Here is an 18,160-nt window from a genome sequence, read left to right as displayed (position 1 = left end):
AAGAGATCAGGAAAGAGCAACATGTTCCATAAAAGCTCTCTCTTCTCTTCACTCTCTCTTCTGGGGGTGGAAGGAGGAGGTTATTTCAGGACCTTTGCATATTGGGGAGGACTTGGCTGTGAGATCTGTGTTTCGGACTAAAAAAAACAAAAAACAAACCAAAAAAAAAAAAAAAAAAACAGAGAGAGAGAGAGAACTGGGGAGGTGTGAGGTGGAGCCCCAGGGAAGGGGATGAGTCATCTGAATGTGGTCAGGAACTGCACTGTCATCCAGCCTGTCTCACTCTCACCTGGGAAGTGCCAACCCTGAATTGTAGTTCTTACTCTGCTCCTCCTGTAAGTCTTGGGTCGAGTACTGCATTTCTCTGGATCTCGTTTTCTTCACTGGTCCAATAAGGAGTTGAATTGCCTGACCCTACAGATCTTTTCCAATTTGACTATTCTATTATATGTTAAGTGATGAAGCCTGTTTTCTCTGTAATTCTTAGTGTTTGAAATAAATCCCTGTTTATTTAGACAAATTTTCTCTATTTTAAAGCAAAAGCAAAAAGTACATACACCAAAAAATGAACCTTTAAAATAATGGTTTGCTATTGAACCTGAAATTTTTTTCAATGGATCAATGTATATTTAGAGGCTTTTTGGTGCTCGATCCTCTGATAAGAGCTGCTGGAAATAGGAAACATATAAAGTAACTCCTGTCCACAAGGAGTTTGCAGGTCAGTTGAGAGATTACACAAATACATGTGAAACAATGAGGAAATGGAGCAATGTGGGATATAGTGGTAAATCGTGAGGGGTCATCTGTAGTGAAATGGATGTCAGAGAGCCAAGGGGTCAGCATGAGCTGGAGCAATCGTAGACAGGTCACGGACAAGGTAGAACTGACACAGGCTTTGCAAAATATCTACCCAAGGGTGAAGGCAGGTGACAGCCTAAGCAAAGAAGGAGAAGTCATTTATAATTTACATGATGTATGTGAGCAAGGAGGGGGCAGAGGGGATGGTGATTAACAAGGAGACAGCCTAAACTGTAGAGCAACAGCCATGATTTGAAGCAGTGGAAAATATGAGAATGATGTGAAATCAAAAGGAAGGCCATAAAGGCCAGCAAAATTTAAAACATATATTCTATCTACCTATCTATTATACATATACTTGGTTTTGAACATAGCTTTTAATCACACTATAGTTTTATATTTTATTGGGCTACTGTAATTTAATATTTTCAAATGCTTTTTTATATATTATATATGTTGCATAAACTTATTATTAAATATCTGTAAAATATCTCATTGGTCTAGGGCCACCTAAATTTGAATCCCTGCCTTACCACATGCTACTTGAGTGACCTTGGGCAAGTTATTCATTCTATGCCTCAGTTTCCTCATCCATAAAATTGAAATAGTAATAAAATTTTCATGAAAATTAAATGCATTAAGATACCAAAAGTGTCTAGAACAGTGTCTGGCACTGTGTAAGCGCTCAATAAATGTTAGCGCTTAAGTAGATTTACTGTAATTTACTTAAATCATTTCCCAGTTTCAGGAATTTACATTATTTTCTATTTTTCACCATTAGAAGAGGCACCACTGTGCACCTCTTTGTGCAAAAAGCTTTCGTTATTTGGAATTAGCTATTTCTTCAGGGGAATGGTTCCCAGAATAGGAATTACCAGAGTCAAAGCATTTGAATATTGGGGATGCTTGTTACATATTGCTAAACTAACTTCCCAATGGGCCACACACCCTTGCTGGCATGAGATAGTCTCTTCTTTAATACAATTATTTTGTGTCAATTAAGAAAAAATAAATTTAGTGAAATGGAAAAAAAGAAAGAAAAGAAATAGAGAAGGTGCCAATTTGATTAGTACATCGGTGTTGTCAATTTGATTTGCATTCCCTTGTTTACTAGTGAAAAAAAACCATCCTACCATCTTTTAAATGAGTAACATTTCTACTTTTCTGAATTGTCTGTTCATGCTTTTTGCTTATGCGTCTATTAAGGTCTTGATCACGATGACAATGCTTTCCTTTGGCACTATGTATTCAGTTTGTACTTAGATGATACTTAGCAGGCACTGAGGCATTCCTCTATACTTAGCCTTACATTGTTTAGTCCATAGGTTTCCTCTTCTGTATGAACAAGAACATTGTCTCATAATACCTTAGCAGCCATTCCTGACAATTCTTAGTACCCGAAGCAATGCTTTCTTTACCACTCTAATAAATAGTTTTCCAGATTTTAATATTCAGCTATATGTTCAGATATACAAATATATAAATATTTTGTAATGCTCAGCACGTGACTTTCAACCATAGTCACATGCTTTGATTGATAGAAATGTCAAATTTGCATCTAATTATAGAGTGTACTGTTGAGGCTTGATTGGGGAAGAGTAGTATTCATTGATAAATCCAAATAGTATAATCACACTACCTCGATCCAGGGAACCATTTCCTCAATCCAAAATCTTAACTGCACTATTCAACAAGCGCTCAGACCTGCAAAACGGGGGGAAAGAGAAGGAACTGTTTCCCCCGAATGCTTTTTGGGCATGGAATGTTTGATGAGTAGCAGAGGAATAATGAGGTGGATATTCTCCTGGACAGTCTGACGCAAGCAGGGGAAGCAGAGTGGCCTATATTTCATGAAGCGAAATGTTGACAAGGGCCAAACTGCAAGCTCTCAGCACTCGGGCCATTTCATTAGCATTTGTTATTTTTATCCATTGGTAGTTATGGATGTCAATGGCATTTTAATATCCCAGAATGGTCATAGCATCAGTACACTCACTCCCACTAATATTTCATGGCTCATGGATCATTTCCAAATCAAGAGCCTGGCTGGTAATATGTGTTAACACTTTCTGTAACAGAGCTAGGAGAAGGAAAAAAGGTTATTCTCTCCTGGGTATACAATATACTCTCTCCCACTTAGTTTATGATAACCAATATTATTTTTCATTTATTTTTATGAGATTTATAGAATGCATTTCCTCCAGAGAATTCTGTTCAGAATTGCAAGTACTTAGGTGATTTGCTTGCATGCTATTAATTTTTACTTGCTCTGTTATAGCCCTTAAAGTACTTAAATTCAGGGATTGCTGCACCATATTCTTCTTAAAGATCCGAACCAAATACCAATTCCCTCCATGAAATCTTTATTTTATGGACAGAATTAATATGAATTAACCTCTCTTCCCCACTTCTATCATATTCTTACATAATATATTATGCCTTGTCATGTAAAAGACATCTGTTGGATTGTCTACCCAACTCCTTACTAAGATTATCAGACCACAGAGGGGGATTCCAGATGTACCTTTTACAGTGTAACTCACCCTGGTCTAACTGATTGGTTCAGAGGTAGCTGTCTGACAAATTGGGCCAAGCAGATCCTTTCCTAACAATTTGAAATTAAGAACAAGAGTGGGGAGAAGAGGGAAAAAGCACTTGAAAGATGGAGAGGTGGAAGACTGGAGAATGGAAGGGGGAAGAAAGTCAGAAGCTCAGTAAGACATTTGACTGCGATATAGAATTGAAAGTGGCATGAAATGGCCACCACTTTTCCATCAAATGTATCAAAGGAGTACAAGTGCCCATGTTCGGGAAGAGCAGAAGAATCAGACAGGGAGGGAGGAGCAGAATCCAAGGTGGAGGGTTTAGAGATGGCTTTCTCGATCCTGTCTCCAGTCTCTTCTCTAGTCCCAGTTTATATTCTTGCCTCTGGCCTCAGTAAGACAATCTTTTTGTTTGTTTTTTTGTTTGTTTGTTTTAATAAATGACTTTTCTAACTGCTAAAGGACATCAAAATCAATTGATGTATTGACAAATTAGAATAAAATAGATAAATAAATGCCTTTTCTTTAACTTAGACCAGATCAAATTATTTTCCACTGCTTGCAATCAAAGCAACCCAACATATATGATTGTAAATGTCTCTCCAGTTGGAATATGAGTTTCCTGAGGGCAGGGACTCTACTTTATCATAATTTTGTCCTAAAATGTCTAAAATAGTGCCTAACAATAGCACGTGCTCAACTAATATTGGTTGAAAATGTCGAATCACTGAATCATTCAGCATGTACTAAGGCATATCAAATGAAAGAGACCCACTACAACATTTTGGAATAAATTAGCAAATATTTAAGAATTGCCACTTCAGCTTGGGAGTTAATATACTCTACTCACCTTTGAATGAGATAGAGACTAGATGATTTCAGATGATTTCAACGTTCCTTTCTAGCAAAAAGAAAAGAAAAAATTGAAAAAGCCATAGCATCACAGTTTTCACTTTTCTCAAAATGCTCCTGCCTAGTGTGAAATATTTTGTACCTACATATAAATTTTTTTTAAAAGCAAGACCTCAAAATTTTCCAATTTATAATAGATGAATAACTATTCACTTATTTTGCAAACATATTCTGAGTCCCTTACTGCATGCTAGGTACTATATCAGGCACCAGAATTAAAAGGAAAGAAATTAAGAGTCTCTCATTTTGAATTATTCACTGTCTAGTGAGAAGGAGATTTAAAAATATGTAATTATAATAATTGACAAGGTTCTCTAGTGGATGTCTCTATGAAACATAATAAAAAGCAAAACTGGATGGAGGGAAGGATTGAGAAGCCCTCCAAAAGGAGAAAAACTTTTCAACTGGATACTGAATGCTAAATAGGAATTAATCCATTCCAGCTAATAAGAATAATTTGCCCTAAATTGGACAATGGAGAACATAAAATAGCAAGTGTGGGAAGGTTTGGGGGGTTAGATCATTAAGGCCCTTATCATAAACAATACTTAGGAATTCAGATGTCAACTTATAGGCCTTGGTGCAATAAAATAATGGCTCTCAAAAAAATTAAGAGTATAAGATTATTACACATGTATTTAAGTAATTATTTAATAGATGCTATAGTGGATTGAATTATGTCCCCCCAGGACTCATTGGAGATTGAACTGTGTCCCCCAAGTTTTATATATTAGAAACTTAGCCCCCACTGTGATTGTTAAGAGGGTGGGAGATCCTAATACGGTAATTAAAAGGTAGAGCATGGAAGAGATGATTGGATTGTAGGACTGTGCCATAGTGAATGGATTAAAAATGGTGGTCAGGGGTGTGGTTCTGAGGGCTTTAAAAGAAGAGGAGAGTCTGTCTCTTTCTCTCTCTCTCTGCTCTGCTTCCACCATCTTGCAATGGGAGACCCCTGGGTCACTGTCACCACCAACAGATGGATTTTAGACTTCCCAACCTCAGAAACTGTAAGCAATAAGTGTCATTTTCTTATAGATCATCCAGTTTCAGTTTTGTGTTATAGCAACACAAAATGGACTAATACAGATACCATTACTGAGAACTTACTAAAATGTCAGGCACTAATATTTTGTAGTAGTAATCTATGAATCTGTGGGGAAAAATAATGTTTTTATAGAACTGTAAGAAGTGTTATCTGAAATTATATACATAACTAGCTTATGCTGGCTATTCCCAAACTGTAAGTTCCCTTTTCCTTGACCCTAGCTTTAGAACCGATTCACCAGACAGCAAAATCTTTGAGGTTTACTGCTGTGTTTTATTCCTCTCAGAATTTTAAGCACACAGTAGGAGAGTAATAGAAGTTTTGATGAATGAATTGGTTAGCAAATTACTCAATTGCTAATGAGTGGCAGAGGCACAAAGGAGAGTTATCTTAACTGCAGTCAGAAAACTCTCACATCCAACTTGAAAACATCTCTTTTTCAATTGTTCCTTTATTCCTCTCCTGAAGATACTGACATCATGAGGACAGCAATGAAGAATAAAACAAGGGGCAGCAGGGATATAAGGCCAGGACTCCGGCTGTTATGGGGCATAAATGACATTGGCCATGATATTAACCTCTCTAGAAGTGTCCCTTCACTTATTAGAATCTACCTTCCAGGGTGGTGGGAAAACTTGGCAGCATGCAATGCAAGTGAAATGTGAGGCACTGTATAAATGAAAACACCTTTGTGAAATGGTAAAGAATGGGCTAGAACAGAACCATTCATAACACAGCATATAGAGTGATATGGAAATGAAGAAGTAATCATGACTGGAAGTGACTTTTTCAGACACTTCCCCAAATCTCCAGTGTCTGTGTCTTTTCAGTCCTACTCAACTAACAGTTTTTAAACAGCTCAGACTCTCCATCTCCAGGGATGAGGTTTAACCTGCACAAATATTTCTACATAATGTGTACAGTAGTGTCTTTGGGGGGGAAAATCAGGATTAAAATAGCATGGTTAACCCACCTCTTTATCCCAATCATCCTCAATCAATGCTTGGGGCTTATGGATGACACTGGCTGTGGGCAAAAGTGTCTTCTCATAGGTCTGACATCTTGGGCCACTTGGTGCACTGGGGGAGGAGAGGACTCATCTTCAGAAACATCTAAAATGGGCACTTGCCAGAGGCCGGGCACCAGGCTGCAAAGCCCACTGGCCTGTGCAATATTTGGAGAACTGATGGAAATTATGCTTACAAATGTGACACTGGCAGAGAAAGAGGTGTTTCTTATTCCCACTGGACTAAACTTGAAAAGAATCTAAAAGACCACACTGGGGTTAAACAGAGAGCTGAGGAACCACTTGATAAAGGCAAACCAGTACTCTCTGCTCATCCCTGTAATCAAGAGATCTAGATCCTAGTCCCAATGCCCCCAATTATTTACCCTTGTCATTAGGCAAATCTCTTAGGGTCTGTGGGTCTCTGTTACCTCTTGTGTAAAATAAATATGTTGGATTAAAAAGTAGATGTTGGGATAAGTGAAAGAAGTGAACACTGGCTAAATTAAGTCTAAAAGAAATTTACTGGAAAAATGCAGGTTGCCCACCAGAATTCAGAGAAGGCCTGGAGAACCACACCAGGAAGAAACAGGGACCAGAGAGGGTCTGGGGACCTCAGGAGCAGGCAACCTGCTTAGCCTGACCAGGAGCAACCATGTCAGAGCGAATGAGCACCGGCTCTGCTTTTTCTTCCTCTTCTCATGTCGCTGTTTTTCTATCACCTCATATAAAGTCCAGAGGGGGAGAGCCCCCTGACCCGGTTTATGACTCTGCCTGCCTGTTGGCTAGAGTGAGAGCAGTGCTCTATAAATCTAGTTAAATCTGCATGTGACGAGGCGAGATCATCCTGCAGAATGAAGCATGGCTACGGTAACTGAAAGAAGATAGGATGAACTCCGGGCAGCTGAAAATCCAATAGATCCACCTCAGTGGGCATCCAGTTCCTTTACAGTGCTAACAACCTGAGATTCCACTTGCACTTTATTATACACATTCGTGGGCCCACAAGGGGGTGGGGGGAGGTGTCTACTTAAAGGCAAATGATGGTTCCCCCAAAGAGTCTGACGTAGTATGTCTTGGGTGGGCCTATAAATGTGTATTTCCAGAATGTTCCTGAGGGGTTTCTGATGCCAGGTCAGGTTTAGGAGCCACCACTGTCCTTCCATGTGTTTAGCAGGAGATTTTATACACGCACACACATACATATACACACACACAAGGGTACTTCAAAAAGTTCTTGGAAAAATAGAATTAAGAGATAATATGAATCTTTGCATGAACTTTTTGAAGTACCTGGGACCCTCATATATATGTATGCATTCCCCTTGTGTGCTTTTACATATTCTCTAATAACAGCCAGATGCGCCAACCCTCTAACATCACAGTTCCCTAACCTTCATCTCTACCTTACACTCTCGGCCTGGAGGGCAAGACAGAGGGGTATTACACACTGCAGTTTAGCCAAAGCAAAAGCAGAAAATACTCTCCCACTCTCCTTTATTAGAAACACTCAATTTAGCAATCCTCCTCCCTCCTGCTGTGCTCACTGCTCCCCCTGCCCACCTCATGCGCCATATGCTTTTAATCATGCCCCCACGGTTTCTCTTCCTGCAATGTCCCGGGCAAATTAAACATGAAAAACAGAAATCTGAGAACTTGGAGCAAACATGGAAACTCGTGACAATGGTGGTAATCAGCAACCAGGCTAAATTTTCTAGCCTACTGGCAAGGAGATTGTTTTGGCCCTGAACATAGCTAAACTTCCCGTGAGAGGGGTTCATCACACTCCTTGCAACTTTTCTTTAAGATTTTCCTCATGGGCTTCTGAAAGTCCATTTTGGAAGGTCCTTTTGGAAGCTAACTCAATATTTGGCGGTTTTCTTTTTTCATTGTTTCCCCCCCCCCCTTAGATTCTAGTTAACTACATTTTCAGATGTCTATGAAATATCTGACACTGTCTCCAAAATATTGGGGGATGTAATCATGTATTTTTTTTAGGGAGAGCACACCATAACTTTCATTAGATTGTCATGAAGACTTAGGCACTTCAAAAAACACAAAATCCGGAATGTAATGGCTAAGTCTTTAAATCTATAGGTCAGAGAAATCTAGTTCAATTCCTTTCTCCACCACTTCTAAGATGTGAGACCCTGGGCAAGTTACTTCTAAATCTCTGTTTTCACAATAATTTGTGGCAATAAAAATATTGGGTTCATAACATTGTTTTAAAAATTAGATGAATTAAAAATATAAAGTGATTGCACCATACCTGGTACTCCATAAACACTAGATTTCATTATTATGATTGACAGATGGAGAAACTGAAAGCCAAAGAAGCCCAATATCATCAGGTGATCACAGAATCAGAACATGAAGGCAGGTCTCCTTATTTTCAGTAAAACTCACTAATGGGAACAGATTCCTAATTTTACCGGATTTATTGGTATCCTCTGGCCCCCAAACAGGGAAAAAAAAAAAAAACCTTCATAATATTGCAAGAAGCACTTGCAGCACAGCCAATATCAAATATGATAGGCTTTGTTTCTGTTAAGGATGAATTCAACTAAAACACCAACTAATGAAATTCACAGACTCACAGCTTTACAAAGATTCATGGGACCACAGGAGTCATTACTTGCAAGCATTGCATTTCACAGATGGGAAATTGGGGTTCATATTAGTCAGGCAATTAAGACACAACCAAGGTCAATGGGGAAATAAGCCAAGGGGCTAGTTTATAGTGGCTTAAATGTTCATCCTGGGTCCCCATTGCATTGCCTAAAACTATACCTGAGAGTCAGAGGATTAGGGCTTGAATTTCAGGCTGCAATATATATAGTAAAGGTTTATTTTCAGAATATTTAGCAAGCACCAATTACTTATAAGGCATAGGAAGTATCAAGGAATTCAGCAGTGAGTAAAATGCATCAAGTCTGTGGCCTTATAGAATTTACATTCTGGAAAAGAAGCAAATTACCAATTGATGATTTCATTACAATTGTGTTGTAACAGCTGTGTGGGTCTACACACAGCTGCCCCACACACAGGGTTAGCATGATTATTAGGTGAGTGAATGCACGTTGGAGATGTAACAGAGTGAGTGCTTCACACTTATTAGCTATTATATCATCATATCAGCTTCCTCATTCCCTACATTTTTTTTTTTTTTTTTGCCCGTTACCACTTTGTGTTAAATACTTAAAGAAATTTCATCTTACAAAGTGAGTTGGGTTTTGACTCCGATTTGGTGGAGGTCACCAAGATTTTCATTTTTTCTCATGGAAACACTTTCAAGTTTGAGAGTTCTTTCGTGATCTTCTCCAGGTTTTATTCATTTTTTTCTGCAGTTCTGAAAAAGCCGGTCATCCTTTGGCAGGTAAAACCATGAGTGACTTAAAATAAAACAGCTCTTTTAAAAAATTTTAACACAGAAGGATGTTTCTTTTTCTTTATTATTTGAAGAGGTGGGGCACAGAGCAATGTTCCAGGAGGTTCTTTTCTTCCATGTTGACCTAAAGGCCAGGACTCTGTGAAGTTAAATTGTATGTACACTGTAGCTGTGGCAGCCGAGTTAAAGCCCAAGCCATCTAGGGCTCTACTCGCCTTTAACCATCTCCCAGCATCTCCATTCTTCTCTCTGCTCCTCGCTGACACCACATAGTCCTCCAATGCTTCTTGTGTGAAATCCTTGCCCTGTGCAAGCCTCCAAGTTATGTCCCTGTTATTGAAGGATCAAGTTGAACTTCTGCTAACTTTTTAATCTCAGCTCTGTCTTGTACTCACTGCATGGCCTTGGGCTAGCTCCTAATTATTCTAAGCCTATTTTCTATGCATCCTATGCATGTAAAAGGTGTAGATACCTGCCTCAAAGGGTGATTGCAGGATTAAAAAGAACAATGTGAAATAGTTCCCAAGGCCACATTCAGTAGTTGTTCAAAAGCGTTATTTCCCTTTCCTTTCTCTAACAGGGCACCTAGCCAAGGTGACGGTTTCCTGAGGGTGTTATGTAGGAGCCCTAGCTTTCTGCAGAGAGGCCTCAGGACTACCATAGCAAGTGAGAGGAAAGACAGACAGCAAGGTACTGAACCTGTGGCCCTGCTGCAACTACAGAAACTCATTTTACATCTACTTTATGTGTTGGGATTCTGCAAAATATTTTGTTTTAAAAAATAATTTGAGATATAAAATGAATTGGAAAGTTAGCCATCCACTGAATTAGAAGGAAGCATACACAAAAGACTTTTCTCACTTCTGACAAATGCAAACCAGGGGGTTCTCAAAACCATCCTCAGATGCAATAATTTACTAGAAGGATTCACAGAACACACTGAAAGCAGTTATATTCACAGTTACAGCTAAGGGACACAGATTAAAATCAGCCAAAGTAATAAGTGCAAAGGGCAGATTCTAGGAGGGTTTCAAATGTGTAGCTTGAAGTTATCCTCTCCCTGCAGAATCAGGGCAGTGTTATTCTCCTGGCATCAATATGAGACAATAGTTCCAGAACACTGCCAACCAGAGTAGCTACCTTGAGCCTCAGTGTCCAGAGTTTTTACTGCAGCTCCATCACATAGACATGCCCAATTGTGCATGTGGCTGATGTCAGTCTTCAGCACCTCTGGAGGTGGGCTGATACTGTGTGACCCAAAACCCACACCCTAAATACATAATTCCTATCTGGTATGGACTTCCACACCCTGAATCACATTGTTTTACTATCCAGTGTGGTCTAAGGCTCCCAAGCAAAGGCATTCCTATCAGGCATGGCATTCCAAGTGCCTGGACATTACCTCCCAGAAACCAAGTGAAAAGGTCAGACCTCTCTTTGAGCAAGGTTAAATTCTTTACTATATAGAAAGCTACTCTCAATTGCACACTGTCTATTCCAAGTCCGTCAAGATCTGCCCCACCTTGATCTTTTCATTCCCCACCTGGAATTGCCTACCTCCTTCTCTCTGTTTACCTTTAGTTCAAGGCCTGTCTCCAGTCACACCAGCTCTTTCACAATGTTCCTTGAACACACTAGCCCATATTGATCCTTCATTTTTCTTATTTCCAGTGGTGCATGTTATCTACATACTTTCTAGCACTTCAGTTCAACAAACATTATTATGTGCACAGTGTTCTGGAGAAAAGAGAGAGAAATAACCAACACATTGATCACTCCTTTAAGAGAGCTTAACATCTAGTAGAGCAGGCAGGTTATTTTCATTTATTTATTCACTGAATATTTGTTGAATATCTACTATGCACCAAGACATAAACTAGTTTTTAGGATATATAATTATCTAGAATTACAGAGAGAAAAAATATCGGACCTAATGAGAGAAGATATAAATAATGGGATCAGATTTTAGTGGGTCTTAGTATCATATTAAGGAGTTAAGATTTTTTCCTAGAGTCTATTATTTCCGGAATGGTGAAAGACTTACCCTAAGATGATTTTTAAAGTTAATATTTATGTATTTATTTTAATGTATCTCTTACAAAAACATTATGTGACCAGTATATTCCAAGTTGTGATTTCAATTAGTATTGCTTAAAACAGGGCAAATTACAAAGAGTGAATGATTTCAGATTATTTAACAACTATTATGGCCATATTGCTGCACCAGCTGGATTATCCCTGGGTATAGATAATCTGCAGCTATGATTAAAAATACTGTAATCAACATTAAAATTGCCGGAGTTTGGGAATTACTACTATTGTAAAGGGAATAACATTCTAAGATGTGGCTTCAAGAAAAGTTTGTAAGGGACTACCTTGGAAAATGGATCAGGTTGGAGTGAGTCAGGAGCTAGGTAGACCAGTGAAGATGCTATTGGAACAGTTCTGGTGAGAAGGTAATAAGATCCAAATTACCGTCCAGGAGTGGGGTTGGAGAGGAGTGGATAGATATTTAGCTGTCTTACAGGACAGACCGGAAATAGGAGCTGGGATAGAGGAGAAAATCTAGGATGACTCCAAGATTTCTAGCTTGTGTGACTCACAAGATTATAGGAGCAACCAAGACAGAAAACCTGAAAGGAGAAACAAGTTGAGAGGAAAAGAAATTGAGTTTGGTTAGAAGGTACTATATGTCTTCAATATATTTAAATGTATAGTATTATCTTGTTTCATGTTTGTAAATTTTATCCCTTCAATTAAAATTTAATCAAAATAATAAATTAATGATATTTCTTTTTACAGAGATATCTTTTCTTCATCAAGAGCATGATATCCCCCTTTTTATATATATATGACAGAACACGTTTACTGGAAGAACACCATCCTTTTATAGGAAGGCTTTGAGAGTTTCAGTCCCAATTACCTGTATGACGCAGACCAACTTGCTTAAACTCTCTGAGTCTGTTTTCACTTCTCCAAAATGAGACAATATTAATACCTGCCACACACAGTGAAAGAGCTACACAAGTTTTAGGTGGGTGGGGGTTGGGAGGTGGTCTTATGCTGAATATGAATTTTTCTTGAATTGATTTGAATCAGTTATCAAAATATCAGTAGTGTGAAATTATCTGTCTGTGAGAAGACCATGTTGAATAACCAAACATATAATATTTCTCTTCCAATATAACTTTCAAAAAGCCAAGCTGCCTGGTGACTGTATCCAGACATCAAAAGGGAAACAGATGTTTTCCTACTTAACCCCACATTTTCTTCATCCTTGAGAAAAACAAGGCTCCACACCTCGAATTCACTTGTGTGATCAAGAGGGTTTTCTCCCTCACCCGCTAGCCTTGGTCATCTGAGGCTATGCCCAAGGCTGCTTGTGATTTGTATTGCATATTTTAATGTCTATCTGATGGGTATTTCTCTAATGTACAAAAATGTTGGGCTCTCCAAGTGCAAAATGAAATCCATTCGGGCACAAATTAAACAATGTGTTTCCAATGTAAGAAAAATGTCAATAAAAGGCTTCCCAGACCCTTTCAAGAAAACAGAAGGAAAAGATCAGACTACCCAAAGAGAAGAACAAGAGGTTTTTCATTTGCATGCTTCCCTCAATAAGTGGAAGACCTCAGTGCTGGAGAACACAAGTTATTTCTGGTTGCCAGGTAACTTGTACTGAAGATCTTCCACTTGACCCTCCAGGTCTACTGTCCATCCTTCTACACCTGACCTTGGTAGATTACATTGGCAGCCTCTCTTACCCTCTGGCTTCCTTTTTCGTCCAGCCAATCTAAGCAGGAGATTGGAGGGAAGAAGGGAGTTAGTAAGGTCAAGGTTTTTATTATTTTCCAGCCTCCTCTCTGTGGGCTCAAGGTGCCTGAATGTTCCCAGGAAGGACCACAGTGCCTGCTAAGTGTTGCTTTGTGAAACAGTCTTCTCTGCCAGTTGTCATTAATTACTCTCTTCTCCTCCTCCTCTGTAGGCCTAGGGGTGGTAGCTGTGCTGTCCATGACCAGCTACTGAGTAGTGAATAGTATGTCCTGAGACCAGGCCCTTATTCCTCATCTGTCTTTGCTGTATCCTTCAGTCTCTCACCTACTTCAACTACCATAGCTCTGTAGGTGACTCCCAAATATTAGTCTCAAGCCAGGAACTAACTCTTTCTTAATGTATTCAACATTCCTTAATTATTCATCAACAAACATTTTGAGCATCTACTACATATTAGATTTCCCACAACACACAGTTTAGTAATAACAACATCAACAATAACAATGTCCAACATTTATTTAGTATTTTTATGTATCAGGCACTGTTCAAGGGCTTTATGTGTATAACTCATTGAATCTTCATACAACACTGTAAGTTAGAGGCTATTATAATTCCCATTTAAAGGTAAAGAAACAAGCACAGAAAAATTCAGTAATGTGCCAGAAGCCACACAGCTAGTAAGTTATAGAGCCAACATTTGAACACATACATTCTGGCTCTAGAATCTATGCTCCTTAACCACTGTGCATACTGCGGATGGTCACACTGCTGGTGAGGGTCGTCCCCATCTATCTCATGCCAGAAACCATGGTTTTAACCCTTGTGCAAGGTATATTCACAGTGTTCCAGTATCTAGAAGCTAGGGCTCTTTTTGCTATTGTCTAGAAGTCAGAATATGTGATTTAAGTCTAAATGTTAAGACTTTTTTTTTTCTAAAGTCATTGGTGGTAAATAGTTTTAAGGTAGGTCAAACCCATTCCTTTAAACACAAAAAACCCGTATCTGCACAGGAAAATCAGACATTAAAACAGAGTGGTGTGATACAAAGAGTACCACCTGTCCCCACCTTGGAAGGCAATTTGCATGATCTATAAAAATATGCATACTCTGTGACTTGGCAATTCAATTCTAGAAATATATTCTGAGAAAATAATCAGAGAAATATACACATATCTATAAACAAGGATGTTCATCTGGAGCATGATTTATAATAATGTCAAACTCGAAATAACTAAAATGGGTAGCAAAAGGACAGTAAATAAATTTTCGATCCAGAAAGTGTATATTAAACAGTAATTAAAAAGTGAATATATATATATATTAATAGAGAACATGCTCATAATTTATCATTTTTTAAACATAGTTTAAAAAGAGTATGTATGATATAATCATTTTTTTGTTTGAAGAATTAGACATATGTGTAAGATAATTTTAAAATTCTGGAAGCCTATACCAAATGTTATATCCAGATTATAGAGGTGTGGATGGGTCATTTTTATACTCTTCCCTTTTCTTATCAATATTTTCAACATTACCTCAATTAATAATTATTACTTTTTGATAAAAGTCACTAATTTCCTTAATAAAATGCATATTAATTTTTCTTCCACTGAAATCAAATGAGAAGTGGATATGTCTGTATTTATTTACTAGGACATGCTTATTTCTAAACGTCATGGTTCTGCAGAAATCAAATACAAGTCTATTGTAAATTTAAAGCCACCAATTTCATGAAAGATTTCTTTTCTATTTAAATTGTCAGAGTCTAACTCACAGATAACTTTCCTTGCCTTTTCCCTTAATTAAAATTTGACAAAGGAAGGCAGACCATTCCCCGATTAGATGGAAGATGAAGAAAACTAACATACACAAATAAATAAAAACAACTGTAATGCAGATCTTTGCTCCACTGTGGCCTGGATATATGGTCTCAAAATTTAATTTAATCTTTTCTAACCTCAAACTACTTTCTTTGTATATGGAGATAAAAATACTAAATAATTCAAACAAATTTAACAAAAGTTAAAGAAGACTTATGGAAGAGGCATTCTATAGATTTAATGTGTTAAATAAATGCTAATCAGGGATGGGCAATGATATTTGTATGTTTGTTTTTCTCTGTCATGAACTCGTTGTGAGACCTTGAGTAAGTCACTTAACCTCAATGATTGTCCAGTTCTTCATTCTTAATATGAGGGGATACATGGAGCTGGTGACCTCCAGAGTTGTTTCCAACTCTGTCATTCTGTTATTCTGTGGCCTCTTTGTGGGTCATGACAGCTTCTTGCAGAGCCCCAGAAAAGGATATGAAAATTGAGTTCATCGGGTTTGGCAGGAACATGAAGCTGACTTCAGTGCTAATGTGATGATGGGTAGGATGGCATCAGAAGAAATGCTTTGTCCCAGCCTCCACTGAGTCATTCCTCTCCGAGTGAGGACAAAGGTGAAGAGTAAAGAGATTCTGCAGTTTCTGTACACATGGAAAGTGACCCAGAGTTGATTCCCAAGGAGCCTCTTGGAGAAAGCAGTGAAAGCTGAGCTCTGTCCCCCTGGAAAGCTGCCTCTATCTTCCCAAAAGGCTCTGGCTGACACTCCTTCACTGCTTCTCTTGGAAAGCCCTATGATGAAACTGAGTGGTAATAACTTTTGAAATGTATTTATGGTAGCAAAAAAATGTGTGTGAGCACTGAGCAGAAGAATGCTTTTGACCAGAAGATGTGCTACTTATAACTTCTGAGAAGTTACATGCCATTTTTCTCACAGTAAAAGGTACAAAAATCTTCAGAAAAACATAAAATAGGAGTGGGGAAGCTATTGAGTGAATAGTAGATTCAGTCCAGTCTTGTATAAAAGGAAAAATTGACACCAAGTAGGAGGAGGGGGAAACAACAAAGGAATTGAGTTACTCAATACCTACTGGGTTCTATTGTTGAAGAGGACCTTAATATTCCCTCACTCTCACATACACACACATATATATACTGTGAGCACATAAACATACATACACATATATATACTGTGTACACATAAACATACATACATATATATACATATATAATAGATATGTATTACATACAAGAAAAATTCATGAAAAATTTGTATCATCTTTTAGTTCTATTTTTCCATGAACTTTTTGAAGTAACCTTGCATATATTATATATTAGTGGACATGATACTGAGATATATAGATATCATGATACAACCCATAAAATAGATATAATTTTCTCCCCATTTCTTTAATAAGAAAGGAGAGATTAAGCTAGATTGAGTGACTTCTCAAGGTCACAAACCTAATTAGTGGGAGAGCTTGGGCCTTTTGTCCTTGACAATCAGAATCAGAGGAAAGAAAAACTTTTTTTTTTTCTTTTGCTTTTTTAATCCAGCATAGAACATCCGGCCCAGGGATGAGTAAGCAGACACTAAGGTACTTTTTTAACTTCCTAAAGATATAACAACTTGGATGCCTCTAAGTATCAGCCAGTTATTCCTTTATAGTCTTGCTTTCTATCCTGGCCACTGGCAAAGTGGCATTATTATCCTGTGAGTCATCATGCTAATAAATAAATCTAATTTGAAGATAACCCCTTCTTCACTTTCCAGCATGATTTAACCCTCCCCCGTCCTCTCTAGCTGTTTTCACTCCCAGCAACAGTCTCTGGTTTCTAAAAACAAAATGTCACTGAAGCCAGTTGCATGAAATGAAGAGAAGACAATAACATCCTAAAATATTGCAAAACTATGACTTTGGAAAGGAACTGTTGGAGCTGTTTGAGATGACTTAGAGAGTATTTTTGATGGCAGAAAGGATGCAGGGTGAAGTATGTTCAAGTATATATGTACTAGATTTTGCAAAGAGGCTGTCTTCTTAAAATTATTGGTAGTTGTCAAGGAAAGATACAGAGGGGAGTGGTCAAGTAGCAAGTCCATATTTTTTTCAGTTCTTCCAAGCTCCCAAAGCAATTTGGACCATGGTTTGTGATTGTATTTATCTCTCAACATTTTGGTTGTTTATTTTCATATCTGTATCTTCAAGGACAAAGATTACTGATTAAAAAGATAATATCTAGGGCTTATCCCAGAGCCTCACATAAGAACATTTTTGCAAATATTTGCTTACTGAAAGACTAAGTTTCATGGGAACAGGTATTGTTCAGTGAGAAGGTCCAATAGTTCTTGTCTCACATTCCTTCCTTCAGGGAAGCATCTCTGCATCTCTTTCCAATTCTTCTATAATTATTCTCACTTCAAAAGGTTCAGGTGGGAATAAACCTCACCCACACTGACCTTGGCAGTGAGGATATGAATGAGGTCTGACCTGCAAGTGCTTAGCTCCCTCCCAGGCCTCCCAAGTCAGGTCAATGTGTGTAACCTAAGCCAGGCCAATCAGGGCTCTCCCCCAATATTCTGCCGGCACCCTCAGGAAAGTTTTTTTTTTGTTTTTTTTTTTCCCCTGACTCATTCATTTTATAGACCAGGTAACTTGGCACTGCATGGGGCCTTTCTCTAATGAGAAAGAGAGAGAAAGAGAGAGAGAGAGAGAGAGAGAGAGAGAGAGACTGCTATGTGAATATGCAAGAATAAAGCCACATAAAATCTAACAGAGTTGAAAGAGAGAAAGCCTTGGTATTATCCTGTAAGAACATGGAATCCAGCTATACATGAATATCTACCTTTTTGTCTTTCTAGTTATA

The 18,160-nt window shown here is 38.2% G+C and overlaps 1 pseudogene; it reads left to right on the top strand.

Moving 5' to 3' along the window:
• Positions 1-769: 769 nt before the first annotated feature.
• LOC134376421 (phospholipid hydroperoxide glutathione peroxidase GPX4-like) overlaps positions 770-18,160 on the top strand; it is a 67,916-nt pseudogene continuing 50,525 nt past the window's right edge.

This window comes from Cynocephalus volans, chromosome 4 (genome assembly GCF_027409185.1).
Source record: "Cynocephalus volans isolate mCynVol1 chromosome 4, mCynVol1.pri, whole genome shotgun sequence".
Classification (NCBI taxonomy): Eukaryota; Metazoa; Chordata; class Mammalia; order Dermoptera; family Cynocephalidae; genus Cynocephalus; species Cynocephalus volans.
Note: the sequence above shows the minus strand (reverse complement) of the source record. Positions and strands in the feature narration are given on the sequence as shown.